Consider the following 12583-nt stretch of genomic DNA (forward strand, 5'->3'; position numbering starts at 1 on the left):
GTGCGGGCTTTTCTTCCTAGCACCAGTGCTCTGGGCTGGGGAGCCTGGTTTTGGGGGCTGGGGTCCCTTGCTCCTTCATGGGGAAACTCTGTGGCCGAGATAGCTCCCAGTTTTCAACATGGGTGTGGGACCAGCCCGTTTCACATCTTCACTCCTACCAGTCTCGACATGGCTTCTTTATATTCTTAGTTATAAAATTTCTGTTCAGCTAGACTTCAGATGGATCTTCAGGCCTAATTTTTTATAATTTAATTGTAATTTTGATGTGTTTATGGGATGAAGCAAGCACAGTGTTTATCTAGTCCGCCATCTTGGATCCACCTCAGGACTTTACTTTTTTTGTTAAATGTATTCTTAAGTATTTTAATAAGAATATCTTCCTATTTTCCTTTTGAGATTGCTCACTGCAGGAATATAGAAGCACAACTAATTTTTGTGTATTGATCAGGTACTCTGCAACTTTGTTGAATTCATTTATTCTATCTAGTAGTTTTCTTGTGGATTATTGGAGTTTTCTTAAATAGGGTCATGTCATTTGTGAATAGAGGTAAGTTTATTTCTTCCTTTATAATTTGGATGACTTTTATTTCTTTTTCTTGTCTAATTGCCCTGGTTAGAACTCCCAGTACAGTGTTTAATAGCAATAGTCAAAGTGGTCATTCTTGTCTTGTTCCTGATCTTAGGGGAAAGTTTAAGAAAGTTTAACTGTGGATTTTCATAAATGCCCTTTATCATAGTGAGTTCTCTTCTATTTCTAGTTTTCTTAGTGTTTTTATCATGGAAAAGTATTAGATTTTGTCAGATGCCTTTTCTGGTTGATTAAGATGATTGTGTGTTTCTTTTTTTCTCCCCTCTTCTGTCAATGTTGTATAATATATTGATTGATTTTCTGATATTTAACCACCCTTGCATTTCAGGAATAAATACCACTTGGTCATGATATATAATGCCATATTAATATTCTGTTAGATATAATTTGCTAATGTTGTTGAGGATTTTTGTATCGGTATGCATAAGAAATATTAATTTGTAATTTTCTTTGCTTTTGATGTCTTTGTCTGGCTTTAGTATTCAAGTTATGCTGGCCTTATAGAATGAGTTAGGAAGTGTTCCCGTCTCTGTTTTTTGTTTTTTTTTTCCCCCTTAATTTGAGAATTGGTGTTAATCCTTTAAGTAGAACTCAGCATGAAGCCATCTGCTTACATATATATATATATATATATAATTTTTTTTTTTTAAAGAGGGTTTTGGTTACTGTTTAAGTCTCTTTTTTGAGATTTTCTATTTCTTCCTAAGTCAGCTTAGATAATTTGTGTTTCTAAGAATCTGTCTATTTCATTTCACTTATATAATGTGTTGGAGTATGATTATTCCTAATATTTTTTTACAATCCTTTTGATTTCTATAAAGTCATTTATAATGTCCCCTCTTTTATTTCTGATTTTAGTTATTTGTTTCTTCTTTCTTTTTTCCTTTGTCAGTCCAGCTGAAAGTTTGTAAATTTTGTTGACATTTTCAAAGAACCAAACTTTTGTTCATTGATTCTATTGCTTTTCTTTTCTCTCTTTTATTTATACCACTGTGATTTTTATTATTCCCTTACTTCTGCTAGCTTTGGGTTTGCTTAGCTCCTCTTTTTTTAGTTCCTTGTCTTGTAAAGTTAGGTCATTGATTTGAGACCTGTCTTTTTTTTTTTTTTTTAAGTGTGTTTATGTCTATAAATTTCCCTCTGAGTACTGCTTTCACTGCATCCCATGAGGTTTTTTTATTTTTTCCCTCTAGAATCACCTTTAATAAAACATGGAAAGTTGTGTGACAGGGAAAGGGGGGAATGAAATATGACCATTTACAATTACAAAACAACATCTGTACATTTCTAGTGCCTGGCAGAGAGGAGGGCTGGTAAGACAATGGCAGAAAAACACCAGGCCTATTTGTAGAAAGATTATTGTATCCAGAATTGTAGAGAAGGTAGAACCTTGTGTTCTGAGCCCTTGGGGAAGATGTGTGGGTTAGTGTCGCTGCCCTTGCTGTGGTCCATGTAATGCACCAGGGTGGAGATGCTGAGAGCCTGGGCCAGCACTATGAAGTGGGTGTGGTCACTGTTTGCGCATGAACTTTACCTCCTGCTGGCAGAACAGCTTGAGAGTCTGACAACCCTCAATGAAAGTGCTCAAAGAATTTGCTTTTGTACCGCAGGTAACCTGAGGTGAGCAGCTTCAGGTAGACCACCAGGTAGTCTGAGGTGCTCTGGTTGTTGAAGGAGGCCACCATGTCAGCTACTAAGGTCTGCTTCTCACCCTACTTGATAAGGTCCATGAACATGTTGTGGAAATCCTCAGATGTGAACTTGGCAAAGACTTGGGACACCATGTCTCTTTGCTCTTGGCAGACACAGGCTTGAAGCACTGCAATTCTTTGCTGTCATGCATCATCGCCTCCAAGTGGGAGAATTTGAAAGCTCAAGAGAAGCAGTTCTCCTCAGGCCTGGTCTTGTGGATGTACAAGTACTTTTTGTGGAGGTCCTTGATCTTCTGTTGATAGGTATTTTCATCCTCATCATACTCCTGGTGTGAGCTTCAGCCACTCAGACACCAGAGGTTTCCACACAGTAGTCTGTTTGCCAAAATTGTTCCTACTGAGCCATGATGGATTTATCATAGGTAAAACAGTTAACATCTTTGGAGTTGCTGCCCAGCAGCTCCTATTTCTACTTCATAAGTTTGGTATATTATGCTTTATTCATTTATCTCTAATTATTTTCTAATTGCCTTTGTCATTTCTTCTTTGACCCATTGGTTATTTAAGAATATGTTGTTTAATTTCCACCAACGGTGAATTTTCAAGTTTCTCTATGAAATTGTAACTTCATTGTGATCAGACAAGATGATTTTTATGATTTAAATCTTTTTAAATTTATTGATGCTTGTTTTGAACTCTAATATATGGTATATCCTGAAGAATATTTCGTGTGCACTTGACAAAAATGTGTGTCCTGATTTGTGGAGGGGAATATTGTGTATATGTCTGTTAAGTCTAGTTAATTTACAATATTGTTTAAAATCTCTATTTCCTTATGGATCTTTTTTCTAAATGTCATATCCATTATTATAAGTGGTTTATTGAAGTCTGCAACTAATATTATATACTGCCTATTTCTTCCTTCAATCCTATTAATGTTTACTTCATCTACTTTGAGGCTCTGTTGTTTGGTGCATATGTTTATAATTGTTATAGCTTCTTCATGAAACAAAATTTTGATCAACATATAATGTCTTTTTTTGTTTCTTGTGACAGTTTTTAACTTGAAGTTTATTTTGTTCGATATCAGTACAGCTACTCCATCTCTCTTTTGGTTACTATTTGCATGGATTGTCTTTTTTATGTCCTTTTACTTTCAATCTATTTGCATCTAAAGTGAATTTCTTGTTGACAACATATAGTTGGATAATTTTTGAATTCATTTTGCCAATCTCTGCCTTTTTATTGGAGAGTTTAATCTAGTTACATTTAAAGTAATTATTGATAAGGAAGGACTTGCTTAAGCCATTCTGCTGTTTGCTTTTTGTACATCTTATGCTTTTTGTACCCCTTTTGCCCCTCATTTTCCCCATTACAGTCTTCCTTGGTGTTTGGTTGATTTTCTCTTTTTTTTCTTGGAAATGATCCATTTCACTTCCTTAGATATATGTTTCTGACATTTTAAAAATATTTCCTTTATGGTAACCATGGAGATTATATTTAACATCCCAAATTTATAACAGTCTAGCTAAACTTTATACTAATTTATCTTTAATAGCCTAGAAAAAATTCTGCTCCTATATAACATTTTCTTCTAAGCCCCCTTAATGTTATTGTCACAGATTACATCTTTATACATTATGGGCCCAATAATATAGATTAATTTTTTTTTTTTTTTTTTTTTTTTTTAACTTTTGTCTTTTAAATCCTACAGGAAATAACAAGTGGAGATACAAAACAAAAACACAATAATACTGGACTTTATATTTGCTCATGTATTTACCTTTACTAGAGATATCTTTATTTCTTCATATGTCTTTGAATTACTATCTAGTGTCCTTTCTAAAGAGTTCCCTTTAGAATTTCTTATGGGCCATGTCTATTGGTAATGAACTCGCTGAGATTTTGTTTATCTGGGAATGTCTTAATTTCCTCCTTGTTTTTGAAGGACAGTTTTGCCAGATGTAGCTTTCTTGGCTGACAGTTGTTTTTTTTAGCACTTTGAATGTTATTTTGCTATCTTCTGTCTTCCATGGTTTCTAATGAGAAATCAACTGTTAATCTTATTGAAGATTCCTTACATGTAATGAGTTGCTTCTCTCTTGCTGCTTTTAAGATTCTCTCTTTGTCTTTGTCTTTTGATAGTTTGATTATAATGTCTCAGTGTGCATCTCTTTGAGTTTATCCTGTGTGGGATTTATTGAGCATCATGGATTCATAGATTCATGTCTTTAATCAAAATTGAAAGATTTCAAGCCAAGTATCTCTTCAAAATTATTTTTACCTTTTTCTTTCTCTCATGCCTCCTAGAAAATACATATGTTGGTTTACTTGATGGTATCCCACAAGTTTTTTAGGCTCTGTTCTGTGTTTCCCACCCCACACACATTTCTTTCCTACTCCTCAGACAGGATGATTTCACTTGTACTATATTAAAATTCACTGATTCTTTCTTCTTCTGACTGAAATCATCTGTTGAACCTCTTTAGTGATTTTTTTAATTTCAGTTATTGTAATTTTCAGCACAAGAATAATTTTGATATCCTTTTATGATTTCTATCTTTTTATTGATATTCTTATTTTGGGTTTTTTTCTGATTTCCTTTAGTTTGTTGTTCATGTCTTCTTTAAGCTAGTTGTATATATGTAAGATAGTTGTTTTCAAGTCTCTATCCCAAATTTTAACTCTTGGACTTCCTCAGAGAAGGTTTCTACCAATTAACTTTGTTCCTTTGAATGAAGCATACTTTCCTGTTTCTTTGTATGCCTTGCGGTTCTTTGTTGAAACTGAAAAATTGAATGTCATAATGTAGAAATTCTGGAAATAAGATTGATTTCATTCCCTAGGGTTTGATGCTTTCTGATTGCTGAACACTGTAGTAGGTCAATTTCTTAATGACTTTTTCAAATTCTTTTTGCAAAGACTATATTCCTTGTGTGTAGCCACTGAATTCTGTGTCTCTTAGTTTGTTTTCAGCTAATATTTTGACAGAAGTTTCCTTTAATTCCAGAACTAAACAAATAAGCAAATACCTCTCCCAGTCTTTGCAGATTGGCTCTATGCCAGGGCACTCCTTGAACACTAGTCAAGCTTGCCCTGAGCCTAGCAATCAGCCTGAGGTGAGAGCTTAGTGTATTCTCAAGTCTGTTTTGAGCATTCATCATGTCCTGGGCATGCACATGGTTTCCTAAATTTCCCTGTATATATAGTTGCTTTTACATGTTCTAATTTACTGAAGATTTTGCTCCCAGGCCTTAGGTGGGTCTGTTGTATATTTTCACTGTAACCTTTTGTGCAGGCATCTGAAGATTATTACTTTGGTTTACAGTGTTTTTGAGCAATTCCAACTGCTTTTATGACCTGAGTTCCTAGTTGGTAAAAGAGATGAGCAACTTTTATCAGTTCTTCAGGTCACTTTTGGTTAGAACAGACATACACAATCATTTGTGAATAAGCTCAATTCTGCTACCTCATGAGCCTGGGATCAGAGTCTCACAGTGGGAATTTGGGCTGCTGATGCTCTAATACCATTACTCTTCTGTGGATAGGATGGGACATAGAAAAGTAAAAATGCACAGAGCTTTTCTGTTATCTTTAAGTTGCCCTTTTCTTGATTCAACATTCACTTGGTTGCTATAAATGTTTGACTGTTTTCCAGAGTTCTGATAGAGTTGATTCTGACAGTTTCTACTTGTTTCAGTGTTTCTGTGGGGAAATGAGAGCTTAGAGCTATCTATTCTCCCATTTTGCTGACCACTTACTTTTGGAAAGGTTTATGAGAATCCTGCAAATTGAGAATTGGAAGAAGCTTCTGAGATCATATAGTCTTGTGGTTTATAATCCTTCTCCCCAGAGCACCAGGGGTTCCGTGGAGTTCCCCTAGGGTCACCTCAGACTGCTTGAGCCTCTACACTATCCCTCTTACCCATCTTCACTAGAATTGCTTAGAGTTTGTCACCCGTATTTTTATTTTTTTAAATGGTAAGCTTTCATTTGAATCAATATATTTTGGCTTAGAATTGTTTTAGAAACCATTGATTCATATCAAGTCCTTAGTTCAGAGCTAAGCAGAGAAGGTTCAGGCTTCTCATTTAAAGTCATTCAGTTTCCCACTGCTCAGCTAGGTAGCTGGGCTAAGTCATGTGGGTATGCTTGGCAGAATAATGACTTGGTACCTTTGTTCAACATTTAATTAGAGTGAAAGCTGTGTGCTATGTAGGGGAAGGTAAGAGAAGGAAATTGTGGCAATTTTTAATTCTTTTCTATCATCCTGAACAATCCAGTTCTGGCTCCAAATTTGCATTCTCCTTCAGCACAAGTAGGCCCTGTGGTTCAGCAGACTGAACCTTATTGCAGGACAACTTGTCAGCTATCTATTGATACTCAGTTCTCCTTCCACCATCATCCCAGGGATTAGCAAACCTATTTTTTTCTTACCACATATAATTCTCTCCCCAGGGGATCTAGAAAATAAATTTTTTTCCATCTTGTTACAATTTCAATTCCACTTACACACAGTCACTAGCTCTGAATACATAAGAATATTATATGGTGGTAGTAAACCTCTTTTCCCGTTTTCACTGTTTCGGAGCAACAGAAAGAAGCCTAAGTGATTATGGAACAAGACATTGGTACCCAGGAAGGACATGAGACACCATACATGATATCAAGGTAGACCTAAAGAGAGGCTCTTGGCCTCTCCTGAAAAATTTTTTGCTGAGAGAAAACTGCAGTCTTCATTGGATGGATTGCCCTGCAGTTCTTGAAGAGAGTGAGCTGTTCTGATATAGTTAAGCTCTCACAGTCTCTCAGAGCCCTAAGATAGTCTTTTGTAGTAATTAAATTATTTCTGATTCTGCATATGTCCTATGGATATATGGGATTCTATTTCATATATATATATATATATATATATATATATATATATATATATACACACACACACACACACACATACACTTACATATAAATATATAATATTTGTACATATATACACACATATTTTTATTAGTTAATTGCATGAAAGTTTGAAAAAAAAGGTGCTATAACTCAGAAGTTTGTAGGAACAGCAATTTTCAATTCATGTAATATTATATCTAAATAGGAAAGAATCAGCTTGGAGGTTTTCTTGCTGACTGGTATATTGACATGATTGTGATACCTCCAGCTGGCTTTTTCACACTGAATGACAATTACACGCATGCCCCATGATACTTGATGCTCACAGAGCATAAAGAGAAAGGAAAACAGTGATCTTAGGTCCATGAGGGAAGGCTATAACCACGGACAAAGTAGGCAAACAGAAACTCAGCTAATTGAAAGGGAGGATAGTTAAAATTTAGCAATGTTGAATTGGGAATAGCATCAATGTCAAAGAGAACTTGAATTTTACTGAGTGATTGAAAAGTAACGTGGCAAATTGTTTCTTTGTCTAAATTTATGGCACTGAAATAAGCCAAGGATTTTTTTCTCCCCTCTGTGTCTTAAAAAGGGAGCCATTAAATATACAGATTTGGAATGAGTTTGGATACAAGCTATTATTTCCTAAAATCAGAAATATATTTTACCTTTTTGTTTGTTTTAACTGTGACGTTATAGGGATGTGGCTTTGCATTGACATGAGCCCTGGTGGCTTCTGTTTGAAAGTTCTAAGTATCTAAGTCTCTTTACCACCACATAACTCCTTCACACACCCACAGTATTAATACTTCTAATTCTTAAGGTAAGAAATAATATGCACCTATTACATTACTAATAAACAATGAACAGTAACATATTAAGGCAGAAATATTAAAAATCCTCCTTTGCATACTTTTGAGAGGTACCTGGGGGTGAAGTGGAAAGATCTTGGACTGGGAGTTCAGAGAGCTTGGATACAAGCCTGCAATCTGCCACTTACCATGTGATTTTGTCAATCACATTTTCTTCTCTTCGCTTCCCCCACTCCCTAATTTGCACTATGGAGACACAACTTCGGCTTCTAATCCCTGGGTTACTTTGAAATAATATATAGGAAACCATTTGAAAAAAAAACACAAACATTATGCAAATGATGTGCATGGTAATGCTCCAACTAGAAATGAGTCTTTTCAAAAATCATTATTCTTACATCGTATTTTATATATTTTTAAAGATAAAACATGACCAATAACCTGCCATTCTCCCATGAAATAAGTAACATGTAATTACCATTTTCACCTAAATTGACAATGAGGAATAGTGGAAGTAGCAGCCAGAATCAACTAACTTCTATCAACTAACAGAGCTCATGTATATTGCTTCACACCCCTGAGTCTTTACTTTTTTTATTATTCAAATGTAAATACTTTATTTCCAGAGTTCCTTTACAATGATAGAATTTGATAAGTTTTATACTCATGTATCCTTTTGCCTCCCCCACCCCCACCACTTTTTCCTTCTCCTGGCCAACTTTAACAGGTCTTCATGACGCAGCTCAGATGTCATGTCTTCCTAGAATTCTTCTCTGATTTCATCTCCCAACACCAGTCTGCTTAGTTAGGTCTCCTCTGTGTTATCCTAATACCTTATCCCTACCTACATCATTGGACTCTGTTCTTTGGTTAAAAGGGTTTATGTGTCTTATACCCCAACTACAATCTAAGCCTCTAGAAGATAGGGGGCATGTGCCATTTATCTGGGGCACTGCATTTAGTAGATTCTTAATAAATGTTTCTTTACTGAGTGAATAAATGAATGGATGGATAATTGAGAGGCCCTTTGAAAAGAATAAAGGGCAAAGTACAATATGTTTTTTTTTCAAATGTAACTATAGAAGGAAGCAGCATTTTTCTAGTGAAACACTACTATATTTGGAAGCAAGAAGTCAGTTATTGGGTCATTTCTATAATTTGGTGAATAACTCCAGGAAAATCACTTAAGCTTTCTGCACTCAACTTCCTCTCCAAAAATGGGGCAATTTGCATTTGCCTCATTAAGAGGCAAAAATTAGAGCAATTATGTGATGTCTGCTGATTAAAAAAAATAATATGCATTATTGGGGGATACATTAATACCTCTTCATAATCAAATGCATATCTTACTTTATACTCAAAATATTCCTGAAAAATTTTCTCTAAACAACTTAAAATTAAATAACTTTTTAAATGAAGTGAAAGAGATTTATATTTAAAGCATATTTTTGGTCTATCCCAGTTTTGTAGAGTATAGACTCTTTTTGAAGAGGGAACAATTCTTTCTAATTTATTTTATAATTAAGAATTTTCTTGTAAGACCAACCTCTTAATACAGCCCCTTCCTGTATTCCTCTGACTATGTCTCTTTTTCTGGTCATCCAGCTGTTGTTGACTGGCAATGGAAAAATACCCCACTGACCCACCTTTTTTGTCTTTGGGAAGCGGAACTTATGTTCATGAACACAACCTCTGTCCTGCAAATGATAATTTTCAGAATTGTGGAAAGACATGTGTGTCTGTGAAAAACAAGTAAAGAAGTGTTAAGTTGATGCTTTTAAGAACTTTGGGAACTGTCCCCAAACTAAGATAAAAGGTACATCTCTTAATAGTTCCCTAGAAGAGTAGGGATTTTCTTTTTAGAACAAAAGGGTTTGTTTGTTTGTTTGTTTGTTTTTAGGAAATTGATTCCAGATAGAGTACCAAATCCAGAGTGAGTTTCTCGAATAATTGTGATGTTACTCACCCCCACTTTATCAGGACACTTATTGTCCTCACCTGGGCAAGGATGTAATTTAGGCTTTGCTTACTCTCCAATTAAGAATACAAACTACATGGGAGGGGGGGTTATCACTTTGTGAGAGGTGTAAATGTCTAACTATTATATTGTTTTGTACACCTGAAAATAATAATAATAATATAATAATAATAATGAATACAAACTACATAGCGTTTAGAATTTCCTTGTTATGTAATTGATGTGGAGCTTGACTCCTTAAATATCTTACGATGCTTCCATATGAAATTCTGCCTCACAAGTGTAGGACACCTCTGTCTTGATTGCTTTTTTTTCTTTTTGAATCAACTTGATGAGAGTATACCAATGTACAATAAACTGCATTTGTATAGAATCCATGTCGTCGCCACCACAATAAAGGTGCAGGGCATTCCCGATCACCTCCAAAGATCTCATGCCTCTTTGTAGTCACCTAGCATTTCATCTCAGCCCTAGGCAACCACAGATCTGCTTTCTGTCACAATAGGTTAGTTTGCATGACCCTCTATTCCTGAGTCTACTTTCTTGGTATTGAGTTCCTTTGTGGGAGATAAACTGTATGATTGGGATGAAGGAGAAGACAGCTGAGGCACTTATTCAAGTACATCTTTTCAGATATGATAAGCACTAAATTTTTGTGGAAGCAACGTTTATCTGAAGTCACAGGCTAGTAGTTATTAATAATTACCTTTAGAAAACGGTTAACCAAGAACTACAGAATTGTAATGAAATTTACTTCTGAGTCATTTAATGCAGAAACATGCTAGGAGGTAATTCAGGGTTTGCAGGAGCTTTGATGAAGTAAGTTTTCTATTTCTCACATGAACTTCGCCTTGTGCTTTTGGTATTACTAAGCACAGTGGGGCTCTAGTATTTATTTTTTACATATTCACCATTCAGAAGTGAGTGGGTGGTTTTCCTTTGACCATGTAAAGTTAAGGAATATAAACTCTTAGGAGTGCAGAACTTCGTTCTATTCAAGTTTAGAAAGTGGTCAAGGGACAGGGCCAAGACTACTCATCCCTATTTGGCTTTAGCACAATAGTTGTGACTACTGGACATTTGACTTTATATGGCCAGGAGTCAAGCACTGTGGTGAGATGTCTGCAAAAGAATTGGCATGAAGTTGCCTGACTAATATTTTATGCTTGTGCTACAGTCCAGAAATAAACATTACATTTCTTTCTCTAAATCTGTTTGTGTCCTGAATAGCCAACTGACAACTATTGTTTTGGACTTTTTTTTACTTCTTTTTTTTTTTTCGGTTTTCCGGTTAAATAGCAATTGTTATAGATGAAGGAATGGCACTGTTTAAAACTCTTTCACACTGAAGAGTCTCCTGGGCAAGAAGGAAAATAGTTTTCCAGTCTTAAGAATCAGATGACCCTGTTCAATGTCACTCTTATGACTTACCCCACACATTAAACTTTTATTAAATTGGGTTCTAACTTGTTTCAAATTAAGCTGAAAAGTTTCTGTATCAGGAGTGTCCTGACACAGGTGATTTTCTAGCTTATAGAACTACTTTTTCTTCATAACGTTTAGAGGAAGAAGTGACTTTTAACCTTCTGATGCCTGGGCTTCCTTTATTCTTTTTAAGGAGATTAAATTAACCCATCCCTTTTCATTAAACTTATTGTTTAGAAATTTCTGGGAACTTAATTTCCTTAAAGCAGTAACTCAGGTATTTTTTCTCTCTCCTCCCTTTTATTCTACAATAGGCGAGAACTGTAGTTCTATGCAGATTATTGAGAGAGGAAAAATGATATCTGAAAAGGTGGCTTTCTTAAAAGGCACCAGTAGCATTAATGTCATGTCTGAAGTACCCATTTGTGTCAACTGTACAGACCTTTCAATGGAAAATTGTGCTGTGCTACCTTTTAAAGTATGAAATGCTAATTTGGGATTTACAGTTTTTGAACTGGAGGGCTGCATTTTGCATGGGATTTTGTTTAATTTCCCAGTGAAAAAAGGCATTTGAAACACAACTGCCTACAGCCAACTGTCAACAAAAATCAACTGTAATAGCACAGAACCTGTCACTGATGTATGTGGTGATGTGGTAATCTTCTCAATTTAGCTGGATATTTCTTCTTCATACAAAATAGCTGGAAGTCTTGCTAGGCATTTATGAATATCAGGAGGTATTATTAGGCTGATAATGGGGCCAGATTAAGTGTATACTGGAAGTGTATACTGGTTCAAAGTATCACTTAAAGAGACACAAAATGGGACAATGCATGGCCCTAGATAGAAGGGATTCTTCGTATTTCAGGTTTGCTAAAGATTTGGGTGGTGGCATACTGAGTTCCATCTGCCGTGAAAGTGGCTTTCTGGGGGAAAAAAAAAAAAAAAAGTTGTTATGCTATTTTTTCCCCCAGAAATCTGTTTTTGTTTACCAAGAGGATGAAATTAAGAATCACTGAAAATAGACGTGAGGAGGGCAGAGTAGGGTAATCTCCTGGAGTGAGTCTGGTCAGTGTTCTCCCCTTGACATTGACAGCCAGTGGATGAAGGCTGGCATCTTTTCTAAGTCACAACGGTCTAAGAGCTAAGAGAAGAGCATTTTTTTGGAGTTGCTATATTTTAGTAGTAGGACCCTTCCACCCCGTTTGTATTCTAAATAACAACTGGC

The 12583-nt window shown here is 35.5% G+C and overlaps 1 pseudogene; it reads right to left on the reverse strand.

Moving 5' to 3' along the window:
* The window catches only part of LOC148758933 (ubiquitin thioesterase OTUB1-like), a 143563-nt pseudogene that overhangs the window by 113382 nt on the left and 17598 nt on the right, over positions 1–12583 (reverse strand).

The sequence above is a fragment of the Rhinolophus sinicus genome, chromosome 2 (genome assembly GCF_057876585.1).
Source record: "Rhinolophus sinicus isolate RSI-liver-muscle chromosome 2, RSI-T2T, whole genome shotgun sequence".
Lineage (NCBI taxonomy): Eukaryota > Metazoa > Chordata > Mammalia > Chiroptera > Rhinolophidae > Rhinolophus > Rhinolophus sinicus.